A 26385-nucleotide genomic window follows, 5' to 3' on the forward strand; every position below is an offset into this window, starting at 1 on the left:
AAACACACACGCACGTGCACATATACACGCTCATCCATGCACACATAAAACATTTTTTAAAAGTTACAGTAGCATGTAAAGGCAGAACAAGATAATACACAACCATACAGAGCCATTTAAAATGATGTAGTTCACACCATTTATAATACGAACCCTTAAAGAATACAGTGATAGGTTTAAAAAAAAAACTTCAGAAGATGGTGAAATAGGTATTATAATTAGTTTTTAGAAATAGAAAGATACCCATAATACAATCTCCAAAACACAATAATACCAGCTGACACCACCTGCTTTGGAAAGGCTCCTTGATCAGTAAAAAAAAAAAAAAAAAAACCTACAAGTAGTGGCTGGAGACAGAGCTCAACAGTTGAAGGCCTGCCTGCTCCTGCCCTTTGAGGAGTTGACCCCCCAGGTTCAGTTCCCTGCCTGCCACATCTCTTGGCTCACAATGGCCTGTAACTCCAGCTTTGGGGGATCTAGCATCCTCTTCTGGCCTGTTTGGGCACTCAACACAGACATGCACAGACTCCTCATACAGATATTTACACATAACTAAAAACAAAATAAATTCTTTTTAAAGGTATATCTTTCTAAAGGAAATCATTGTTTTGTAACACTTCTGAATTTAGTTAAGCAAACCCCATCAAATAACAGTTTTTTATATGAATGTATTTCTAGGGGGCTAGAGAGATTGGTGTTTAAGAACACTGACTATGTCTCCAGAGGGCCTGGTTCCAGACCCAGAAGCCTCATGGCAGCTCACTCTAATTCGAGGGGGAACCAGTACTCTCTTCTGGCCTCCAAGGGTACCAGGCATGCACATGGTACATAGACACATGCAGCTAAGATACCCACACACATAAAATATAATTCAAAAATTTAAAAGAATATTTACATTATTCATCTAAAACTAAATACTTTTACACAAACTTTAGTGCTCAAAAACTTTAAAAAAAATCTTAAGGAAAATATAATTTATCTGTTCAGCAAGTACAAGAAAAGTCCTATATCTGCAGATATATTTAGCTGGAAGTAGGTTGGGTTTTATGTTTGGGTTTTATAGGTTTGTTGTTGTTGTTGTTGTTGTTGTTTTAATGGCTGTGACCACTATATCCTATAAACATAAATAAATCCAGGATAGGCTTCTCTATCCTCTGGGGAAGGGGTATGGCTCCCTCAGTCAGTGCTGACAACCTGGCAAGTGTTTGTCCTTAGGGAAATGGGGTCCATCCCAGCGACCCCAGAGAGGGAAAAGGAACAAACCAGTCAGCTCCCTCAACCCCAGGAAGATTCCTACACAAGGGAGAAAGAGGAATGAAACTGAGTCCTTTAAAATAGCATCCAGACAAACTGTGCCGTGCTCAATGACGCAATACATCTGATCTTATACTCCCAAGACAGGCCTTCCCTCGTCTCCAACAACAACAACAACAAAAACCAAGCCGACTCCACAGTGGTCAATAACTCCACTTCGTTTATAATTGGGGGGGGGGGGTTCACCATAAACTTCAGTGTACCCTCCCATTTGTTCTGTGGCTATAGGATAAGAATTCTGATTCTAAATGACAACTTGGAATCAGGAATAATTTACAAGCTGTTAACCGTTCCCTGGGCAGGCAGGTCCCTAGGACACGGTGAGTACCGCCCAGCAGAAGTCACACAGCTACTTACCAGAGAATGCCAACTCCCTTGACACAGAAACTGGGTGGTGAGGATACTGATGGATGATGGGGCCCTGCCCTTCACAGCAGAGAGAGGCAAGAAAGGCTAAGGATAAGCCCGGGGGAGGCAGGGCCTTGAGAGAGGAGTGTCTGGATACATACATGGTTACAGAGTTTTCAACTTCAAGAAGAAACCAACAGGTGGTCCCTGGACTGTTCTGAAACCAGTGCAGGCTGTAGAGCTTCTACAGTTCTGCCTCTGCCTGCTAATCACTCAAACACAGTCTGTTCCCCTCGCCAGCTGGTAACCAGCCTTCCCAAGCAGGAAAACACCAGCAATTCTGCCCTTGTATCGGGCCAGGAGTCTAACTTAGCTGCCCTTAGTCCCTAAGAAGCATCCTGCCTCTGAGTCACTTTTCATTCAGGAAGTGCAGCCTGAGATCCTCGGTCACACACAGCATCAGGCACTTTCAGAGAAATGGACTCTGTATTTATTGCCCAAAATAAGTGATGGGGAAACACACTCAGAGAGATGAAAGCAACTTCTCAGGGAGATTGAAAATTCAACCTTAGCTAAAACTTAAAGATAGAGAACTCCTGATCCTGTCTTGTACCATCAATTGGAAGCTAACCCAGAAATAGCAGCATTATCTGTGTGCGCGTCTGTGTGTGTGTGTATGTGTAAGGGCACACGTGTGCACATTGCACACGTTGTTGCAGGCACCTGTAGACACCAGAAGTTGACATGGGCATCTTTCTTCCTTGATCATGTCTCCACCTTATTATTTGAGACACTCTCTCACAGACACCAGGGCTCTCTGGTTGCACAGGCTGGCTGACAAGAGAGTCTCCAAGTACTGGGGCTGCAGGTGCACATGGCCCCAGCTTGCTTTGAAATGGAGGCTGGGGTCTGCACAGAGGTCTCCATGCTGGCACAGCAAACTTTACCCACTCAGTCACCTCTCCAACCCAGGAAATAACTGTTTATTCAGACGATAGTGATCTTTATTTTCTAGCTATTCCTAGCAAAGACAATATGATTTGTTCCTCTTTCAGCATTCAGATAAAATCACCACATCAAGTACTTGTACGTAAAGAGAAGCTTTTGCACAAGCACACACTCACACACATGTACACTATGCAAACAAACTCACAAGCACACACACACATACATGTACAATATGCAAACAAACTCACAAGCACACACTCACACACCCACAGCACACATAAGTACACACAAAGCAACGTGCACGTACAGGTGCACACACATGCACACACACATATGCTCACGTGCATACACACCACACTCATACACATACTCGCATGTACATATTCACACACAACATACACATGAGCACATACAACTCACATGCATACATACATACACACACATGTACATACACATACACAGGCATGCACACATGTACACACATATACATGAACACACACACACAGCTCGAATATGTCTGACACTACGTTCACTCTGTTTCTCCTACCAAGGGTGTAACCAGACAGTAACAAAAACTCTGCTAGGAGTACCCCCTTGCCAGAGAATTCTAATATCCTCAGACACATCTGACCTTCGGGAAGTGTTCTTTATTACCTGGCTACATTTTCTTCTCTCTTAAACGTTTCCTGTTGTTTTAGTTGGTTTCCCCTGATTAGCAACCACACCCTAGTCCCACATATGAATAACACCCAGAATATTAAGGAAACAATTCCCTGGAAGAATCCATGAAGGAGAACTACAAATAAAGACACTGTTTGCAATTAAATGTGATGATATGGTACATAATTTTAAAAAGTCTTACAAACTTCATGAATAAGAAAATAATATTTAATACTGGGAGCAGAAATGAATCCAGCAGGAGTAACTCGGGGCCAGAGAATAGCTACTCTACAGGCAGCTTCTACTGTGAGAGCAGTCAATGCACTACGTGTGGCTATAGTCCACATAGTCCAGTGTAGCTTTTATCAACACTGGTACTGCAAATTGTCTTTTTTTTTTTTTCAAATATTTAAAAATGACAATCTACTCACAATTCAAGTAGCACGCGCATAATCAGGTCATAGGCCAGGTTGGCCAAGCCTACACATCTCCTAGCCACATGTAAGATATCTGTAATGGGAGCTTGAAAGATGGCTCAGTGGTTAGGAACACCTGCTGAGGACACACACAGAGGACTCAGTTTGGTTCCTAGTGCCCACATAGACGCTTACAACTGACTACATCTCCAGTTCCGGGGATCCAACACCATCTCTGGATCTTCAGACACTAGGCACACATGTACAGGCAAAACACACATATTCATAAAATGAAAATAATTTTTCAAAAGTGTCTTTAATAGTCTGTTCTGTAGCACAGGACGGGGAAATATTTTTGAAATTAAGGTGTTCCTTCAGCCTTTCCCTCAGTTCCACAATTGTGTACTCCCTAGTGCTGCAATAAGAACATTACTGTTTAACTGACTGGAATGGCTGCTATTTCTGCAGTTCCTTGTTCAACACATATATATGCACCACTTCTCATACAAAACCTTGCCCTCATATTTTAGGAATATGCTGTAAATAGGCTATTATAAATTCATTGGGAATGACTATAAGCTTTGAAAATGAAAATGCTGGGCAGTGGTGGTGCACATCTTTAATCCCAGCACTTGGGAGGCAGAGGCAGGCGGATTTCTGAGTTCAAGGCCAGCGTGGTCTACAGAGTGAGTTCCAGGACAGCCAGGGCTACACAGAGAAACCCTGTCTTGGGAAAAAAAGAAAAAAAGAAAAAGAAAAACAGCAGTCAGCACTAGGAAACATACTGACTTTCAAGCCTGACCGTCTAAAAACAGGGTGCTGAGCTGAGCTTCATCCTAGGTTTACAGAGCCAGCAGCAGAGCCCCCCAGATCTCCCATGCTGAGCAACGGGACACAAATAAGGAAAGTTTGATGCCTTTGTTTGTGTATGAACCACACATACAGAAAACCAGGGCAGGACAGAGCTGCCTGCCGCGTCCTTTCGGAGATTAGGAAAACTGAGTTATAGACTCAGAAAGCAGGACAGGTACGTATGCTCCCTTGAGATGGGGACTATAGAAAATATTTGGTTTTGCTGAAGAAAAAAAAAGTCTCAGAGCTGGGCGTGGTGGCTCACACCTTTAATCCTGGCACTTGCGAGGCAGAGGCCAGTCCGGTCTGTCGAGTGAGTTCCAGGACAGCCACCAAACAAGCAAACAGCAGCAGGGACTCACTCTTGTAGCTGAGGCTGATCTTGAACTGACCTTCATCTCTAGTTCCTAGCAGCTGGGACTACAGGACTATGGGTCTGGCTTACCACACCTACTTTCTTTTGCTTTTAGTGAATCAAAACTACATTTGTAAAATCTGCATCTCTAGTCAATGTGTGCTGGAGGCCAATCCCAGGCCTTCATACATGCTAGGTACCAGGTAGCTTCAGTCATCAGTTTGACAGACCTGGGATGAGGGAACAAAGTGTCTCCGACAGATGGGGCTGGTTGGGCTTGTCTGCAGGGCATTTCTGGGCAGAGCCATTCCTAGGCAGGTGGGGCTGGACTGACCCAGAGCCTAGAAGCAAGCCAGGAACCACTGTTCCTTGGTGATTGCTGCTTCAGTTCCTCCCTGCAAGTCCTGCTATGGCTTCCTTCCAGGAAGGACTGAAACCTGCAAGCAAGATGGACCTCCTCCAGGTGATCAATGTTTCATCACAGCACTAGAAAGCAGGCTAGAACACTAGATAAGTACCACTGACTACTTTTGTAAGTACTGCAGGACCTTTGTAAGTATTGTTTGTGTCTGTCTGTGTCTGTGTCTGTGTCTGTGTCTGTGTGTGTGTGTGTGTGTGTGTGTGTGTGTGTGTGTGTGAGAGAGAGAGAGAGAGAGAGAGAGAGAGAGAGAGAGAGAGAGAGAGAGGGAGGGAGGGAGGGAGAAAGAAGTCTACTTGCCTGGGTTGACCTTGGATTTCGGAACCTCCCTTACTCCACCCCGTAAGCAGCAGGAAAGCAGGAATTACAGGCCAGCACCTCTAAGTCCAGGCCTTAAACTTGAGATCCTCCACCCTCCTGGAGCTGGGATTTACAGGCAAGCAGCAACACACCTGGCTAACCCGTACCCGTTCACTTCAAATTATCTAGCACCCAAATCATCTTATTAATGTCGTTCTTATCTCAATAGTTCTCCTCTGTGAGTCAGACGAAAAGTAGGGATCGCTTACTGCCACTGGCTGATTAACATCATGTAAGCCTCCTTCCTGGACAGTCCCTATTGTAAGTCCTTCATGTATATTCGTTTGTTTAATAACTTGGTGTTGCCACACAGGGCTTTGCCATGCGGCCCTGGAAGACCTGGTATACTATGTAGCTCAAGCTGGTCTTGAAACTGTGATGAGCCCATCTCAGTACTGAGTACTCCCAGTGCTGAGATTATAGTTGTGAATGTAACAAGTATTTATTAAGTTGTTAAAACAGTTTTGGTAACTATCCTTCTAGAGCTTAGATTTTTTAAGGAAGGAGAAAAACAATGTTACCGCCACCCTTTACGCTCTTAGCCTGGCTCACTTCGGCCAAGTCTGAGTGGACTAGCTTTCCTCACCTCCCCCGGTCAGAGTGCATACATGGATGGCGGACAGTATTTACATTTCTCACCTGCTACATGTCAGAGTACATGTACAGTGACATGGACAGTGACAGATAGAACTTACATTTCCCTACCACCAGCTTTCCTACTTGGAATATTGAAATATTCTAAAACACCATAGATCCACACACTTGTAACTCGGCACACACAGAGTCAGCTCTGAATGTTCGTTCATTAGAGCACAGCATGTGTTGATGCAAATTTCTAACGAGATGTATGTTCAAACTACAAAATGGCAAAAGAAAATATTCTAGTTTCCAAATGAAAAGGTAGTGAAGAGAAAGCAAAACATCCAAGCAAAGCAATAACTGTGAAGTGAAAGTCCACCCGGCCTGCAATCACCGCAGGAGACACGTGTGAGAAACATGTTCCATTCCTTTAAAGATGATCATTTCCCTTCTTCTCAAATAAAAGTAACTGATAATCCATTCCTTCATAAGTGTCAGTTAAGTAATTATCGAAAACACTGAGGTAGTGAGTGCAAGTGTCTACAGGCAAGGATATAAAACCTGAACACACTAACTTCCATTTGCTTGTTCAGTGGGAACACTTTGGCATCCAGGTACTAGATGGCTAGATGTCGGTGACAGAAAGTCAACAGACCACCACAAATGAAAAGAAACCTATCAGGGGATGTGTGAGCTACACTAACAATGACATTGAAATGAACAGGATGCCCCGGAAACACAGAAGACATCAGCTAGCACCAGAGGCGACATCTCCCAAGCTGAACTGAAGCCCATAAGGATGGACCTCATTTGCTACACAGTAAACGGACCATAGATCAAAGGAGAGTGGGTAGGACACATACACTGGGTCCTCTTACTATCAGAAACAGGAAGAACACAGGGTGAGCTTGTGGGGGAGGGATGGTAGAAGACCTTTATAGGAATAGCAGACACAAACAGAGCATTAAAGGCTTACATGTGAGGCTGATAATAATCTTTAAACATAGTGTGTGCTGTTTGGTGGATGAATTCAATGCTGCTTTGTTGACGAAGGTGGGGTAGAGGTGGGGCAAAAGGGATGGCATCATCAACCCAGGTTCAACGTCCTGGGAACCTGTGTCCCTTCGGGATTAAAGGATAAGACACACAGCACTGGCATCCAGCTGTGCGCCCACTCTAAGAGTCCTGATTAGCGATCAAAAAGACAAACCTGGCTATGGTGAAATAAACGGAGCTTAAGAAGATGCAAAGTAATCCCAGCACTCGGGAGGCAGAGACAGGCAGATTTCTGGGTTTGAGTCCAGCCTGGTCTACAGAGTGAGTTCCAGGACAGCCAGGGCTATACAGAGAAACCCTGTCTCAAAAAACCAAAAAAAAAAAAAAAAAAAAAAAAAAAAAAAAAAAAAGAAGAAGAAGAAGAAGATGATGCAAAGGCAAAGGCAAATCAAGTCCCTACACCTTGATTCAGGATAGGGAAAGCTGAAGAGGGCCCCTAATTCATGATTCCAAGTCAGCAGGGGCCATCAAGTCTAATGTAAACTTTCTTGCTTTCTATTTTCCTAGTGTGAAAAACCTTTTAAAAAAATCTAAAACGTTTTCAGCCGTTGGTTTTTTTTTTTTTTTTACCACATTCAGAAGTTTTAAAAGATTGTAGCAATACACAAATATTCACTGGAAAGCACCCCCAGCCTCATCTCCCGTCTCCATAGCAACCATCACTATTTCTTGAATGTCCTTGCATACATTTTACACACCTATAAGCATATAGGTGAACATACACTATACATACTGATTTAAACAGCCCACTCAGATGTAATGGGTTAAGGCATTTTACAGTTGCTTATGTTTAAATAATCACATGTATAAAAATAGAACTATTAATCAAGTCAATTTAAGAAGGCATTTCTACTCACAAATACATCATCACAGTTTCCTAACAGATTTGGTTATGGTAACGATTAACCACAAGGCCCCTGACCTCCCTTCCAGACACTGACCTTTAGGGCATCCCTTGGACAGCTTGTTCTGAGTGTGTGAGCACAGTGGGTCCCATCCACGAATGGCACTTCACTCGGGACCTGAAATCGGGGTTCCAACTAGAAAACGGAAGGGAAATGAGGAATTAGTTCCTAACTGAGACTATTCTCCTCCACATAGAAAGCCACATTCACTAATTACCTCAGGCCCACTATTCCATTCATCGGAAATGTATAACCTGCCAGGAAGCCCAGGGTGGAGCCATGGTGTGGGTATTAGACTTTCCTCAGCTGCCTCTAACACGCTCACTGAGGCTCAGAGTCATTACCACAGAAATAAAACATGAGGTTTGATGAAGGTCTCTGCTCAAGTTTGGATGTTAGGACTAAGCAATGTTCAAGTATGAGAGCTGTTACTTTTTAAACATTTGGGCAAGGATGGCTTTAAATTATCAGTCCTAACAGGGACACAGTAGCGGGGAGGCTCTACCCTAGTCTTTCTCAGATTATCTCAATAAACTTAACAGCCTGAGACAAACCTGCTCTGGACACCCATCACAGAATCCAACCCTGAAAAGCTGCTTTACAATCCACTTGGACAGCAAGATTCTATGACTACTAATTGGCTGCAATATTGAGAAGTGAGATAAATAAGTGAAATTCTAAATCAATTCCACACGCAGACCTCTTTCTGACCCACAGGACTTGTCTGTATGGTCCACTACGGCAGCCATCGGCTTCCCGTGGCTCAAGCTCGTGTTAATTTCAATACATTAGGTAGAAAATCCACTTCCTCAGTTTCACATGTCACATATCACGTGTGACCTATCACAATCCTCTTACATAAAACTCTGTGTGGTATTCCAATTATTATGCAAGTTAAACTGGATAGTATTAGCTTGTGAAAAATATCATCCTGACTTGTCAATATATTCTAGGAAAATGGTCTATGGCTTTTAATCAATGTTCAAAGATTATGTTAAACCATCGGAAGAACAATGCTCCAAGCATCTATCACAAGCCAACGGAAGCCAGTAAAGAGCTTGCTTTGCAAAGCTACAAATAACATTCTCATAGCGCTTCCTATGCAAGACTACAGCTTTCTGACCCCGAGAAAAACAGGACCTGAGACTCCTGCAACTTCTCTTCCCTGCTCTGATGCCCTCACAGTCCTGGGACACGAAGAAAGAAGAGTCAATCTTCACAGCCAGACAGGCCCCCTGTGCTTCACCATCAACTCCAACATCATGAAGTCCAACATCATCGGTTCTTGGTATCCCAAGATGGCTGGCCTTTCTCTCTTACCCCCAACCTGTTCTTTATGTCCAATGTAACCAAGGTCAAACACAACCTCCCTGACACAGAGGGCAACCTCCAACTGGCACTGACCGGCATGGTCATCAGGGCCTTATCATCAGGTGAGCTACTGTTCTGAGCAGACATTCCAACTGTGGCTTCCACACTGGAAACAGCTGGCCAGACAGCTGAAACAAACATCTGGGCTGTGTTCACAGTTCAGCAGGAAAGTAGCTGTGACTAACAATGAGGGTTCCTCAGATGGAGGGAGGAGGAAGAGGAGGAAGAGGGGAAGGGGGGTGGAGAAGGGAGGGAGAGGGAGAAGAGGAAGGAACAACTGTTCTTTATAGACTCCTGTAAGAGCTTTATCCATCTATCCATTAGTGAGATCTGCTTCTTCACCTCCTGCAGACATCAGTTTTCAGTAGTTTTAAGAACCAAATTTTGGAGGCGATATATACAAAAATAGCACATAGTGATAAACAAAAAAAGCCTTCTAAATTCTGGACAAAGAATTTGAGAAATTCCTTTTTTGTTATTTGTTTTTGTTTTGTCTGCTTTTGGTTTTCTGAGACAGGATTTCTCTGTGTAGTCCTGGCTGTCCTAGAACTTGCTCTATATACCAGGCTGGCCTTGAACTAGACCCACCTGCCTCTGCTTCCCCAGGGTTGGGATTAAAGATGTGTACCACCACCTGGCAAATTTGAGCAATTTCCCAGCCAGATTGTTAGCATAGAAAGTGTAGTCTGAGTCTAGACTTGGAGTTCATTCCTGATGTCACCTTTGGCTCACTACAGGTCATTAAATCTGTAAATTGTACTAATTTTTCTATGATTTTTCTGTACACGTTGATAGGTTGGTATTTGGTTTCTGACCCAGGTCAAGGGTCAAGGGACTGACATACCAAAGCAGACCTGGCCTCCAGGTTCTCCCAACATCCTTCAGTCCCTACATGCTTGCCCTGACTGTCTTGAACTTTCCAGCCCAGGGGCTAGGCTGCCTTTGCCTCCAGAGGCTCTTCCATATATAATCTGGACATTAGACATTTTGTGCTCTTGCGCGCCCTCGTGCTCCTTCTTCCTCCTCCTCCTCCTCCTCCTCCTCCTCTTCCTCTTCTTCTTCTTTTTCTTCTTCTTCTTCTTTTTCTCCTCCTCTTCCTTCTTCCTTCCCCTTCCCCTTCTTTTTTTTTTTAAAGATTTATGTATTATTATATGTAAGTAGTTGACTTCAGACACCCCAGAAGAGGGCATCAGATCTCATTTACCCGTGGTTGTGAGCCACCATGTGGTTGCTGGGATTTGAACTTAGGACCTTCAGAAGAGCAGTCAGCGCTCTTACTCGCTGAGCCATCTCACCAGTTCCCCCCCCCCTTTTTATTTATGTGCATTGGTGCTTTGCCTGCATGTATGTCTTTGTGAGGATGTCAGATCCCCTGGAACTGAAGTTACAGACAGTTTGTGAACTGCCATGTAGGTGCTAGGAGTTGAACCTGGATCCTTTGCAAGAACAGCCAGTGTTCTTAACTGGCTGAGCCATCTTTCCAGCCTTCCCCTTCATTCTCATATATATATATATTATTTTTTTTGGGTGCGGGGGGGGGGGGGGGAGGGGATATCGAGACAGGGTTTCTCTGTATAGCCCTGGCTGTCCTGGAACTCACTTTGTAGACCAGGCTGGCCTCGAACTCAGAAATCTGCCTGCCTCTGCTTCCCGAGTGCTGGGATTAAAGGCGTGCACCACCACGCCCCGCTTCTATTCCTTATCTTATCTCTCTACACAAGCCTACCTTTTCTCTCTCTCTCTCCCTCCCCTCCCCCCCACTACTCCTCTCTTACCCCATGGTGATTCCCTGGCCTCCTTCCTTGGGCCAGTGAACTCACCTGCCCAAGAGCAGCTCCTTTAATATATATATTCCTGCCTTTAATATAATCCAATCTGGTTTACATGAGCTCATTTCACCGGTGGAGAAATAACCTACCCATTGGCATCTGAATGTGCTACACTTTCCCTGTTGAGCATGACACACAACACAAGGGAATGCTGTGATTCATGTTGTCTTAAGAGTACTTTCCTTCTGCTCTCAAGTCTAGCTGTAAACACAGAGATGTGGTTTACATAAGGGAATACGGTCATTTTCACACATGCAAGTTTTCCCGATCTTCACTCAAAGCTTTGTCCCATATCCAAGCTCTTAGTAAAGAGTTAGAGCTGGGCGTGGTGACGCATGCCTTTAATCCCAGCACTCGGGAGGCAGAGGCAGGTGGATTTCTGAGTTCGAGGCCAGCCTGGTCTACAAAGTGAGTTCCAGGACAGCCAGGGCTACACAGAGAAACCCTGTCTCAAAATAACAAAACAAAACAAACAAACAAAAGAAACCATCAACCAATCAACCCATACAGCTATCTTTAAAGAGGAACACTTCCCCATCCCTCTTCAATGGAAGTCCTAATCAATAAACATGGAGGCCACCGACACCATGTGCCTTCTGAGAACTGGTCGTGAGTGAATCCTTATCCCAACCCTGCCTTCTATTTCTCACTCTCAGGTTTGTTACCGAGATTAGATACATAAAGCTTTTTACTTGCTATCAGGTCATGTTCGAGAAGCAGCTTCTAAGAACCCCTTTTAAGCTTCAGTCTCTCTGAAGGAAAGTTCTCTCAGAATTAGAAAACAAACAAAAAAGTCTAACTATGCCATCGAACAAAAGGTACGAACAACCGAAAAATCAACTCATATCACAAAGAGTGCAGACTTAGAAGGAAATTCTTGTTGTTAGTAGGCTGACTTCACTCCCATGGGCATTCCATGAGACAGAGCGAATGGAGCATCAGTCTCGTTATGGATTATCTATTAGTGAAGTGTCAGCAAGCACTCGGCATCCTGGCTGCCCTGAGGTAGGCAGCTTTGCCCCATGCCCTCTGGCCACGATGCTCTCCTCCCCACAGGCGACAGCAAGGAACAAGGGAGCAGGCTGATCAGGGATTAATCCCTGTGAGCTGCGGTCCCAAGGGGAACAGAATAAGTTCATCACCTGGTATGTGGGTAACACCATGGATGATGTGGTCCTGGTGGGAACTGATGGCCAACAGGCTGAACTATCACTTGAGAGAGAAGTGAACATTTCCACGCATTATGGATGCACGGCGGTTGGCCAAAACTCTACTGTAGTACCTTCGGTAATGAGTGAATCGATTTACAGAAATAAACGCTAGCCCATGGATGCCGCCCTGCCATTCTCAGGCAAGCCAACTGTTACCTAGGAATTTGGTATTCCCTCTTTTTAGGTCATTTAGAGCCAGACTGTGGGGGGTTGGTCTGTATTCAAATGCTAAGTACTGGCCCGACAGAAAGATCTGGGTGCAGTCCAGACGCACATTCTCTCACACACACCAAACTTTGCTTACCCGGATTCTCTGACAGTTTAAAGTGGCTAGCAGCCAATTAGTAGGGAGAATAGAGGTGGGCAGGGCTTCGGTTACAGGGCTGGGAGCTGCTAGGGATAAGGAGAAAGTGAAGAACCAGGAAGAGAGAGAGACAGAGACAGACAGACAGACAAACTAGGAAGACTAGGGAGAAATCGAGGGAAGTAGAGGGGGAGGGAGGGAGAAAGAAAGAGAGATGGGGGCGGGGCGGGGGGGGGGGGGCTGGAGAACCAGGACATGACCTGATGGAATGAATGCAGCACAGCTAGGATGACCATTGTCAAGTAACATAGGGAGCAGAGCTAGGAAAGAGGCAGTCTAGTGTAGAAAAAAAAATAGTTCAGGGGCAATCGCCCAGTAATTGTGCTAAAGCTGATTAAATAAATCAATAGTACTCTGTCATCGGGTTATATTAAGAACTAGTAGAATTACTAAATATCCAAGAACGCCACCAGATTCCTAAGGAGGCTAGAAGACAATTGTATTAAGAGTTTGAAACAGAACTTCAGCAGGTCCCAAAGAGAAGAGGGCAAAGTGGAAGAAAGAGATGCACCCTTTGGTTGAGTCCCGGATGCAGGAGGTTCAGCAAGGGAACCACATGGGTAGCAAAGGACTGGGAGGAACAGTGGGAGGGGGATGGGAGAGGCAGGCATGGGGCTCAGACTGAGAAAGCTCAGAGCATCACAGAAAGCATGCAGAAGCCAGTGTCTGGAAGACCGGATGTTATACTAGAACTCAGCAGGCACGGTGCAAGCCACGGCAGGGAGGAGGGGCTTCTAGAAACAATACATATGTATGTTATTTCATTAAGGGAATAATTATTCCTCCCATCTTCTTAGCAAGTCTTCAGGTGAGGGGGTGGACTCCTGGCCAGGTGTTAGAATCACAGTACTTACAGAATCAATCTCTCTCTCTCTCTCTCTCTCTCTCTCTCTCTTATTGTGATGACTTACAGTCCAAGTAACTGAACAATGGGCAGCTGTGAATAGAAAGTCCGAGAATCTAGTAGTTGCTGAGTCCCACAAGCCTAGGTGTCTCAGCTGGTCTTCTGTATAAGCCGGATCCTGAAGAAGTAGGTTCCAACAGAGGTGCTGGCAGTAAGTGCAAGCAGCCAAAGAAGAAGCAGGAAGCCTTCCCTCCTCCACTGTCCTTACGTAGGCCTCCAGCAGCTGGCGTGGCCCAGATTAAAGGTGTGTACTGCCATGCCTCCAGTTAAACAGTTCTTTACTTGGAACTTGCTTTGTCCCAGGCTGGCCTGAACTCAGAGATCTGCCCGCCTAGGTCTCCTGGGATTAAAAGTGTGTACTACTTTGCCTGGGCCTAAGCTTTTCATGCCCACTATGCCTCAAGATCTTGATCAAAAGCCTGTCTCACCCCCAAGTCAAGATATAGGTCAGAAGCCTGTGTCTTCCAGCCTCAAGATCTGGATCATGGTGTGCCCTCCATTTCCGGATTGTAGTTCATTCCGGATGTTGTCAAGCTGACAACCAGAAATAGTCACCACATCCCATTTGGTGGCAGGTTTTGTTAACACAACCCAAATGGACTAAGGCCTTTTATAGGAAACCTGGGCCACTTTTGTGCCACACTTACCAAGGACAAGGAAAAAACAAGAGGAAAAGAATGGCACCATCTTTAAAACTATACCCTTCCTTTACCTAAATGCAAACTCAGACCTACTGTATTAGATTACACACAGTCTGAGGGCCACCATATCTCAGCAAATCAAAGACCTCACCAACTGTTAAGACTTTGTTATTTATGCAACACAAAAGGCAATGTCCATTCAAAAATGACACTGCAACGTTATCTGCTGTATGATGAACAGGTGTGGTGATATGAACACATACACACATACACACACACACACACACACACACACACACACACACCTGCCCTCCCAGTGCTCAGGAAGTAGACAGAGGCAGGAGGGAGGAAAAGCCAGTTTCTAAATAAGATAAAATGCACTCTATTTTCAAAATTCTAAAATTAGGATCAAAAGATGTATGTGCCAGAACAACCGATGTGCCATGTCACTGGGAAATGAGGTGACCAGGGTTATGATGTAGCCACAGAGCAGGATTCCCTACTTCATTCTAGAGTGGTGGGAGAGAGGGTGGGGTTTTACTGTAACACATCATTAAAAGCCATTAGAGCTGAGATGGAAAATGAAGGGTGAAGGGCTGTGGACAAATTGCTAGAGACTAGAAAAGATAGTCCTGAGGGCTCTTTCTACAATGCAGGGCAGCTTGAATCAACTGCTTCCATTTGAAACAACTGCTTCTATTTGACTCAACTGCTTCTATTTAAGATGGAAGAAAGAACTGAGGGTCAGAGAAAAGAAGAAGCAAAGACAATTCAAAGTGCATTAAGCGCCTCGTGTGCACACAGCATCCAACTTCCCATCTGATGTGGGTCAACGTAAAATGAAATGGAGACTAACATTAATTATTAAAAGACTGAGACAGTGGTGTAAAAATAAACTGATGATACTGTTTTAATTAGCTCTACTCCAAAATGCAGACTCCAAAAATATTTCAAAATAAGCCTTTAAGACCTTGCTGTTTAAGGAACAAACCTGAGAGCTGCTGCATCCAACTTTTTACAGATTGAGAAAAGCATGAGGAAAGTAAATATGAACATTTCAGGAAGAGTTTCACACACTTTATACATGAACCCTATCTTCATATATTCGTGTGATATGTACCTGCTACCTGAAACCACAAGTGAGGACCAGGTATGGTAGTGAACAGCTTTAATTCCAGCACACAGCCGGCAGGCAGACGCAGACAGATCTTTATAGGTTTGAGGCCAGTTTTGGCTACATACAGGCCAGCAAAGGCTCCAGAGTCAGACCTTGTCTTAGAAAACAAGCCAACAAGTAAATACAAACCATGTAAGGGAAAGAACACCAAGCATCAGTCCGACTCAAGGAGGTCAGACACATCTACAAAATGAGCGCAAAGAATGGGAAGATAGGGACTGGTGAGATGGCTCAGCGGTTAAGAGTGCTGACTGCTCTTTCAAAGGTCCTGAGTTCAAATCCGAGCAACCATCTGTAATGAAATCTGATGCCTTCTTCTAGAGTGTCTGAAGACAGCTACAGTATACTTACATATAATAATTAATAATAATAATAATAATAATGGAATGGGAAAATAAAAGAGTATTTACAGACACTTTATCCTCATAAATAACTCTGCTCCAGCTGTCATTAGGACACAAAGCAAGGCTCAGAGGTAACATCCTGAAGCCAAACAAGGCAGTGTTTTTGCTACTTAACACTCAACAGACAGCCAATGGGAAGACTTAAATATCCCTCTCAAGCACTACACAGTCAACAAATTAAAAAAGAAAATACATGTCCTCTTGTGACTTGGTTTTAATTGATTAATTGGCACTGGCTAGCATCACCTGGGAAGTCTCAGTGAGGGTCTAGATTCAGTTGACCCATGAGCAGTGTTGGGGATGGATTGTATTAATTGAGTTGGGAAGAGTCACCCACTAGGGGGGCAACACTCTCTAGGAAGGAGATTTGGATGTACATAGGTAGAGAAGATGAGCCAAGCACTAACAGGCATACGTTAAAATTCATCACTCTCTGGCTTTGACTGTGGATATGAAATGATCATGTGCCACAGGTCCTTTCAGCTTGACCTCCCTGGAGGGATGCAGCAGGGATCAAGCTCTTGCTTTTGTGGAGTTATCATATCAGAGCAATAGGAAAATAAACTTCCGTATGCAAGCGCTGGTGTTCATGTGTGTGCAGCAGCAGAGCACGCTTTGTTAACCAGAGCAACCCTGCCTGCAAAGAAAGAAATGATGGGCAGAAGAGTTGAAAACAGGAAAGAGGCCACCACAGTCCAAAGAAGGGATCACATGGCAGTTACATATGAAGTGATCAGTTAAAAAAAAAAAAAAAAAAAAGGATGAAGCTGAGCTGTGCGGGTTGTCGGTAGAGCTGATGAGACTCACATGGCATGAAGGACAGGGGAAGGTCAACACCTAGGGTTGTGGGTTGAGTGGGTTGAGCGGATGGATGGATGGATGGATGGATGGATGGATGGATGAGACTGAGGTTGGGAGACAGAAAGCATGAGTTTCTATTGAACATGTTGGTTATGTGCAGCTTGCCTGTCATCTGGTAGAGAAGTCACTCTGTCCTGGAATCGGGGGCTCGGGAGGAGGTAGGTAACAGACGTTTAAAGGTGTGGAGTGAGTCAGACTGGATGTGGGAGTTGCAGCTCTGAGTATGCGTGTATGAGCCATGTTCTCACTTCCTTTGTAACAATTGTCCTTATCAATATTGGTAAATACCTATGTGTTACTCTAACTTCCTACCAGATCGTAAACTCCAAGTAGACAAAACACACCTACCTGTCTTGTGATCAATACTCAGTGCCTGGCATACAGTAAGAACTCAAAATTTCCTTAATATGCAAGAAATTATGGCTTTAAAGGGTTTAATTTTTACTTATTTTAAATTCTCCTAGGCTATGAAGTTCAAAAGACTATTCTTTTTCCTTTTAAATAACATAAATGTGTTTCACACAAGTGTTTCATCTTAGAGACAGTGGATTTTTGTACCATAGTCTTTTTGCAGGCAACACAGAACTCAACAGGCAATTTTCACATTTCTAGATTCTGAGTGAAAAAAACTGAAATTATAACTATTTAGGTAGTAATCCAATTAATTATATTTATTTGTAGCCTGGCTATTTTGCATGATTAAAAAACAGGCAAAATATTTTAATAAAAGTACTATTTAAAATGTCTTTAACTATTTCTGTGAGACTACTGTTTTAATATCAAAAAACGATACATTGTAGTCAGGTCCAAAACCAAAAGTGTAAATTACTCTCCATGCTGTGTTAGCTATGAAATATATGCAGACTCTTTTATACACCTCCATTCAAATGGAGCCTAATAGCCCTGTCCTTCTGTGCCCTACACCTGGGGCAGAACGCAGCAGAAGTGATGACGTGTGGCTAGTTCATGAAAGGCAGTATCCCCCGACCCCTCTCATTCACCATTTGCTCTGAAGGACGCCAGCTTCCATGCTGTGAAGACACACGTGTGACCCTACAGAAAGGCCCCATGTGAGCAGAGAAGAAGCTTCCTCAAGACAACCAGCAAGAAACTGGAGCCTCTGTCAACAGCCATGGCTATGAGCCATCCAGGAAAGGAATCCCCAGCCCAGTCACAACTTTAATTATGCATAGCCAACATCCTGGCTCTAATCTCTTACGACATGAAGCCAGACCACTCAGCTAACTCCGTCTAGAGTACCCGGCCCACAGGAATCAGGAAAATAGGTGTGTCTTTCTAAGCTGGCATGTCTGAATAGCATCATTACGTGACTAACACACATGCGTCCATTTAATAACTACTGGTCTGCACTCCTTTGTCCTGCCTAAGTATCTACTTTTGCTTACATGCATGTCTGTGTGCTATACGCATTCCTGGTGGCCTAGGAAGTCAGAAGAGGGAGTTAGATTCCCTGGAACTGGAGTTATGGACTGCTGTGAGCCATGTGGGTACTGGGAATTGAACCCAGGTCCTCTGAAACAATCACAAATGCTCTTAACCACCAAGCTACCTCTACAGCCACAAGTATCTGGTTTCTAAAGAAATTACAGTGCCATTGAATAGCCAAACATTTGCTAGGCTGGGCACTAATTTTCCTCAAATGACATCTATCAGAATTTGTAATAAAACTCAATAGGGAGACTAGGACCATTTACCAGAAAAACAACAACAACAACAATAATCTATTTAAATTAAAAACATGGAAAAAATTACTCTGAAAATAACCACATGGTAGTTAACTTCTAATACACTACAGATGGAAATTTTTAAGATGAAACTATAAAACGCAAACAAGCAAACAGGGCAGATCTTCGTGATCTTGAATTTCACAATGGTTTGTTTCAAGTATGTCACCAAAACAAGGAAATATCAGATATACTAGAAACAAAGGACTTCAGTAAAATTCAGTATTTCCATGTATTAACAACTCCATCAACCAAATTGTTGTACCTCGTGATGATTTAATATCTAGTAGACAAAGAGAAGTCTTATAACTCACCAACAAGAAGGTCAACACAATCTTGAAATAGTCAAGTGTCTTAGTTAGGGTTTTACTGCTGTGAACAGACACCATGATCAAGGCAACTCTTATAAGGACAAGATTTAATTGGGCTTACAGGTTCAGAGGTTACAGGTCCATTATCATCAAAGCAGGAAGCATGGTGGCATCCAGGCGGCATGGTGCTGGAGGAGCTGAGGGTTCTATATCTTGTTAGGAAGATAAACAGGAACATACTGGCTTCCAGGCAGCTAGGGTGAGGGTCTTAAACCCACACCCATAGTGACACACCTACTCCAACAAGGCCACATTTCCTAATAGTGCCACTCCCTGGGCCAAGCATGTACCACATCAGGAAATGAATACATGGCCCCTCTCTCCTTCTCCCTCCCACCTCTCTCTCACACACACACACACACTCATGTGTTGCTGTCAACCACATACTCACGTGGCACATGAGCTCAATACTTCTTAAAACACTGGTCCCTGTATGATCCAGCAGCAAGCTCTTTTTGAAAGCCCTGAACACAGACTCAGACACAGATGGTGAGACCCTCAGAGCAGCTTTCATGTCACCAAACAGTAGATATAACTAACTCTCTATCAAGAGAAAAATCTACAACAGAATATAGCAAACACACATGACAAAGTATCATTCTGTCCTTAAAATAAATTAAAAAAAAAAAAAAAGAGGCTTGATGCGTACAGTAACACGGATAAACCTTGTGAGCCTTATGAATGGAAGAGGCATATGTAAAGGGACAGATGTCTTAAGGTCACACATGAAATGTCTGCGACAAGAGTAGAACAGAGGCTGGCAGGGGCCAGGCATGAGGAGGAGGATTGCTGCTGCCCAGTCAGTGGAGAGTCCTCCTGAGATAATGAAAAGTTCTGGACCTACAAGTGGTGACTCCAAAACCTTCTGAATGCACAAAGTACCAACAGATCACAGTTTCAGATAATCAGCATAGCACTTTCTAGATCACGCACATCAACCATAGCAAAGATACATTGATTGCTATGTTATTCATAGAATGTGAACAAATCTAAAGCCTGTCAGAACAGAATTCCAAACCAACACAAACTGATGCCATTCAGAATAAATATGAACACTGAACTAGAACACCCAATTCTCTGGGCATAGTAAAGAGAAACCCACCACGGACCCTGATGTGCTTGTTTTGGGAGCGTGACCATGGTGTTCAAATGGTGAGGGAAACTCAGACATTCCGCAGAAACAAAAGCAAGGTTCAACGAAGGCTCAAGGTCTTTAGTTGTCCATTTTTACTTCATTTCTATTTCCGTGTCTCAAATTCTCTCTTCCATTAGCTTAAAACTAGGATTCCCAAGAGAAAATATGTGCCCTCTAATATGTAACCATGGAAAGTGGACAGTCAAGGAAAACCGCCAAAACCTGGATACCAGCAGACAGCAGGAACAGCATGCAAACTTTAGTTAACAGGAACTAGAATAGAAAAGGCCCAGTTCTATAAAAGTGCACACCGACCCTGAGCTCCATGATGCTGGCAAATGGTGCAGAGCCAGTTATACTCCGAGCAGTCTTCTAGTCACGAGGGCCAGCATTCTTCTCGGGCTAATCAGCAGTCTGTTTCATAATCCGCTAATCCCGAAATCACAGCTAATGTTCTGAACCGTAAAGCCAGCACCCTGCTCGGGTCTAAGGGCAAGTGCTCGTTTTAAAAAGTTCACGTTTTTATACGAGTTGGCTAGCTGCGGGAAAACATCCAGTTTGTGGACAGCCTATAATTTCAGAGAGGCAATAAGCAGTGCCACGAACTAAAAACAGAAAACTCAAAGACAACAGGTCAAGAAACACAGGGAAAAGTCCCTCTGAGTGGCTCCCAAGAGATGGCCACAGGACATAGCGCACATCCTTGCAGCTGTGGCTCCAGGGTGACTCCATTCTCTTCACCCAATTCCTGCAGGCATTCTGTCTGTCTCTGTGGCCCACACTGCAGGTCTCAGCGAGCAGGAACCAGATGTGCTCTCCAGATGTGGTCTTTACTGTCAGCTTGAGTAAGGTTCTAATATCTTCTTTCCCAATGCTGGAGATTGCAATCCAATGAATCTCAGCATAGGATTACCAGTGCGCAATCTGCTTCTTAAGCACAAGGGAAAGGCTTTTCTTGCAAAACTTTCCCTGCCTTTCAGTGAATCCAGAATGTGTTGCAAACAGTACATTCACACACACTGTTTTTCTATTCACAATAGCTAAGAAATGAAGCAGCCTAGGGCTGGAGAGGTGGCTCAGTGGTTAAGAGAGCACTGACTGCTCTTCCAGAGGTCCTGAGTTCAATTCCCAGCAACCACATGGTGGCTCACAAACGTCTGTAATGAGATCTGATGCCCTCTTCTGGTGTGTCTGAAGACAGCTTCAGTGTACTTACACATAACAATAAATAAATCTTTGGATCAGAGAGAGCAGAGGTCCTGAATTCAATTTTCAGACTCACAACCATCTGTACAGCTACAGTGTACTCATATACATAAAATAAATAAATCTTTAAAAAATAAAAATTGCCAGTCGGTGGTGGCGCACGCCTTTAATCCCAGCACTTGGGAGGCAGAGGCAGTCAGATTTCTGAGTTCGAGGCCAGCCTGGTCTACAGAGTGAGTTCCAGGACACCCAGGGCTGTACAGAGAAACCCTGTCTCGAAAAACAAACAAACAAACAAAAATAAAATAAAATAAAAATAGAAAGAAACTAATCAGCCTAGATACTTGTTATTGAGGAATGAAAATACTAAAAGTATGGTATATAAATACAAGGATGGTATTTTACCCAAATGTAAAAAAAAAAAAAAAAAATTATGAAATTTGCAGGCAAATAAATGTACAGAACTGGAAAAATTAGACTTGAGCATTACGCCATCACAGATACCAACCACGCATGCTCTCTCTTCCACACGGCTCTTCAGATCTCTGTGTCACAGAAACCAACTGCGCATGCTCTCTCTTCCACACGGCTCTTAGCTTCAGATCTCTGTGTCACAGAAACCAACCGCGCATGCTTGCTCGCCCACGTGGCTCCTAGCTTCAGATCTCTAACTTTGTGTGTTTGATTTTGAGTACCTGTGGAAGCCAGAAACTAGAAAAGGGCCAAGGAGAGAGAAACACTGAGGAGGGGCTAGAAGAACCTGGGGAACAGAGGCGGAGAGGGCTGTGTTGATGAGAGACGGAAACGGCGGGGAGGCGTGGACAAGGAGAGAGAAGAGTTAACTAAAACACGGGCGGTGTAACGACTATACGATCTACTGTTGTAATCAAATTTTAAGAATATAGGCTGGACACAATGGTTCATGCCTCAAAAGCCAGCACTTGGAAGACAGAGGTAGGGTTCAAGGTTAGCCTCACCTACATAATGAGCTCCAGGCCAGCAAAAAATACATAGTAAGAGTTTTTCTCAAACGAATAAGCAAGATCGCCAACAAAAAAATACCATATAGCTTATGATGATCATTAAAAGAGGAGCTTAAGGAGAAATACTGAATGTAGCCAGAGAAAGCTGTAACCCAGAAGCCATGGGTTATCTGACTAACACTCCACTGACGGGTATGGGATACCCCCAAAGACCCCCAAATACTACAGGCTCCTGTTGTACTTGTGGTTGCTCATTAGAATTAGGTGAGACCCTTTGGCCCAAAGCACCACACACCTTGAACACATGACAGAGGGAAATGCAGCTGGGACTGAGCTGGAATCCTCTTCCCTGCCAGACGGCTTTCATTGTCCCAGAATCCACTGCACAGGCTTCCTGGGGTAGTGAGTGAGTAGACCCGAGAAACATCAATTAGCCCAGCTCTACTCCTGCATCTCTGAGACCAACCTGCCAGGCAAGGTATGCTCATCTATGCAATAGTGGTACTACTGCTAAGCTGGTAACCAGCTACATCTGAGCGGCTTTAAGATCTCTACCCCACAGAAAGTAATTCATGCACTATACTGTAAACCTGGTCAAAAGCCATGGCAGAGGACATCACATACCCTGGGGAACAGAGTTCTGAACACTGTATTTTAGCAAATAGCACAGTGTCAAGCTGCCTTCTAAATAGTAATGTTTATACCCACTGACACAGGCTACTCTCAGCCTTAATCAGAGAAGCCTCTCTTTTTCACAAGAGTGGGAATGCAGAAGTAAATGGTGAGTGAGTGTGCTCGGCCCTACACAAGACATTCCCACTAAGGGCTCAGGGAACAGCCCGTAAGAGGTCAAGAACCATCTAAGAGCCAGGAGACAGGGAGAAGGGCTTTCAGTGTCATTTCCTAGGCAGGACATAGCCACTGCAGCCCCAAAGTCACAGCAGCTGTGGATGCCTGCACTGATCCTGCCCAAAAGAGCCCGCTGACAGTCAGTCCCGCCTGGATGGAGGACCTCAGGGGACAGTACACTCACTGCTGGACTATCTGCTACTGACAGATTCAGGGGATGGAGAACTACTGCCCTTGGTTGCCTACCCGCTGATGATGTCACTAGGCCTCACCGGTTCCAATCCACTAGTCACACAGATGGCCCCCGTTAAACCATGCCAGTCACAGAACAAAACCATTAGTCATGAGCCTGGGGAAGGAATGGCAAGGGCAAGTGGGCATGGCGGGGAAGGGACAGAGGTAAGAGGCCCTGTGAGGGAAAGAGAAATCCGAATACACTGAACACGCAGTATGTATAGTATAGTATAGTATAGTATAGTATAGTATAGTATATATAGTTAGTATATACAGAGGACTGTCAAACAGCAGAACCAATCAAGAATTAAAAAATAAATAAGCTCCAGACCTCTTGTGATCTTTAATCATTCTTCAAATCATCCAACTCTTAACAAACTAAAATTAATTCACAAAGTTAAAATGACTCCAATGTAGTGCTAGCACATAGTGTGACTGCAGTTTTTTAAACTGATGGGCAAAGGGTATTCCTTTGAGCATATTAGAAGTTTTGGGAATCCTCTGCTGTTGCATTTGGGTTCTGATCATCGTGAACTGTCTCCTTAGACCCACCAACCCATAATATTGGCAGTTCTACTTTAGCAATATTAACCATTGTTGATGAGTTAATTATGTCATTATGGATAAATTCATGGACCAAAGGAAAAAAATCCACAGTGTCATGTCCTTGCACAGCTCCAGGGATAGCCTACCTGGGGTGGCAAGGGAATAAAGAGAGGAAACAGATTCACACACAAGCATGCATACAAAACTTCTAGGATGCCATCTGGTGGACTGGGTTCTTGGATGGAGAAATGCTAAACCCTGAAAGCTCGGAGTGGTGGAGTGGTTATTACACACAACTGAACAAGAAGGCAGGGCTACTACGTACAGATAAACAAGGAGCAGGGTTTAGTGTATATAGTGGGAAAAGGAGCCAGGGTTAGTGTATACAGTAGAACAAGGAGCCAGGGTTAGTATATACAGCGGAACAAGGAGACAGAGTTAGTATATATAGCTGAACAAGGAGACAGGATTCGTGTATATAGCTGAACAAGGAGGCAGGGTTAGTATATACAGCTGAACAAGGAGGCAGGGTTAGCTAGTCTAAGTAGGTCTTCAGGCCATTAGCATCTGGGGAGAGAAAGCTAGGGAGGACATTTTCTGCACGCTGTCAACATTCACTCTTGGACCTGAGAAAGGGTCTGCCAGCCCTCTGAGCTTCACCAGGGGAAGGGAAGGCTTAGCCATGCCCACAGGGCTAACACACTGTACCCATATCAAATGCCCACCTGCACTCACAACTTCACTCTCTCTACGCCAGTATGTCCCATTTACCTTGTCTTGAAATTAGACTCACAGTTTTATTCTACTTATTTGGGGCCTTTTTTGATACAAGATCTCTATAGTAGTCTTGGCAGTCCTAGAACTCACAATGTAGACCAGGCTGGCCTTGAACTCACAAAGATCATTTGGCCACTACAACCCAACTTGCCCAGATTAAAGGGGTACAACACCATGCCTGGCCAAAGTCATGCAGTTTTGATGCATAATCTAACAAGCCATTTGAATTGCCTCACTGGTATCTCTCATCTCTTTTCTATAAACTTAGACTTGTTCAGAGCTACAGACACCTACAAAGGTGAGGGCTGAACTGAGAACACTATAAAGGGGAGAGACCCCGGGACCAGCCAAGGCCCATGAGGGAGCTCTGACTCCCCTTTTCATGGTCACTGAGAGCTGGGGTCTCGGCCATGTGGGCTGAACACTGTGAATTCAGAGGACTGACGGCTAATGAACCCAGAGGACAGACACGTCCTATGGTATTTGAGACTCCTGAAGAGAAGCTTAAGTAAAGGAAGTTTGTTCTGTGTCTCAGTTAGGGTTTTACTGCTGTGAACAGACACCATGACCAAGGCAAGTCTTATAAAGAACAACATTTAATTGGGGCTGGCTTACAGTTCAGAGGTTCAGTCCAGTATCATCAAGGTGGGAGCATGGCAGTATCCAGGCAGGCATGGCGCAGGCAGAGCTGAGATTTCTATGTCTACATCCAAAGGCTGCAAGTGGAAGACTGACCTCCAGGCAACTAGGGTGAGAATCTTATGCCCACACCCACAGTGACACACCTACTCCAACCAGGTCACACCAATTCCAACAAGACTACACCTCCAAAATGTGCCACTTCCTGGTCGAAGAATATACAAGCCAACACATTCTGTGACTGAAATGACACTTGTTGGTCTCCAGCTTTAACATGTAAGACTGTGACATGCTGACAGCATGGAGACTCAGTCCTAGTTCTCTAGGAAATAGCTACTTCGTTTCTTTTCTGTTTTGTAGTCAGTTCATTTAAATCCACGGTGCTTTCTATTATGCAGAAGGTTAGAGCAAAACAGAGGCATTAGCAAACAGGATTACGCAATGTGAAGAGACAAATAAGAAAACATTTATGGTGTATACTACTGAGCAACTCTACTAACGTATCATGGGTTGAAGGGCTGGAACACGAAAACCTTGAAAAAAAATGGAGTAATCTGAAAAGACACCTTCCTGGTTCCATTCCTTTTGCACAAACAGGCGGAACTGTTGCCGAGTGAGGCTCAGGCTCTCACTGCAGGAAGGGCCAAATGAAGGGAACCTGTATTTCAAAATGCAGCTGGACCTGGTCCACCTGTAATCTTAGCACCCATGAGTTCTAGGCCATCCTTGGCTACACAGTGAGTTTGAGACTACAGAAGACCCTGCCTCGAACAAACAACAGCAAAACCTAACTTCATACATGTATGTAACAGGAGCATACTATATACACACAGACAAACGATACATGCATATGCATGTATGTTTATTACGTATAAAGACACATATATTTACTGTAAGCTTTGTCCCCTGTTGGAGCCTACAAACAAT

The 26385-nt window shown here is 44.1% G+C and overlaps 1 protein-coding gene across 12 annotated transcripts in view; it reads right to left on the minus strand.

The window, feature by feature from the left end:
• Window positions 1-26385, minus strand: part of Wdfy3 (WD repeat and FYVE domain containing 3) — a 239263-nt gene that overhangs the window by 168589 nt on the left and 44289 nt on the right. For 10 of the 12 annotated variants that reach the window (XM_006535220.4, NM_172882.3, XM_006535222.4 and 7 more), the window contains exon 3: window positions 8248-8346. The exons of the other annotated variants lie outside the window; for them this stretch is intronic. The gene's annotated coding sequence lies outside the window, so the exon portion shown is untranslated. The remainder of the gene's footprint in view (window positions 1-8247; window positions 8347-26385) is intronic. 12 annotated transcript variants of the gene reach the window in all.

The sequence above is a fragment of the Mus musculus genome, chromosome 5, assembly GCF_000001635.26.
Source record: "Mus musculus strain C57BL/6J chromosome 5, GRCm38.p6 C57BL/6J".
Taxonomy (NCBI): domain Eukaryota; kingdom Metazoa; phylum Chordata; class Mammalia; order Rodentia; family Muridae; genus Mus; species Mus musculus.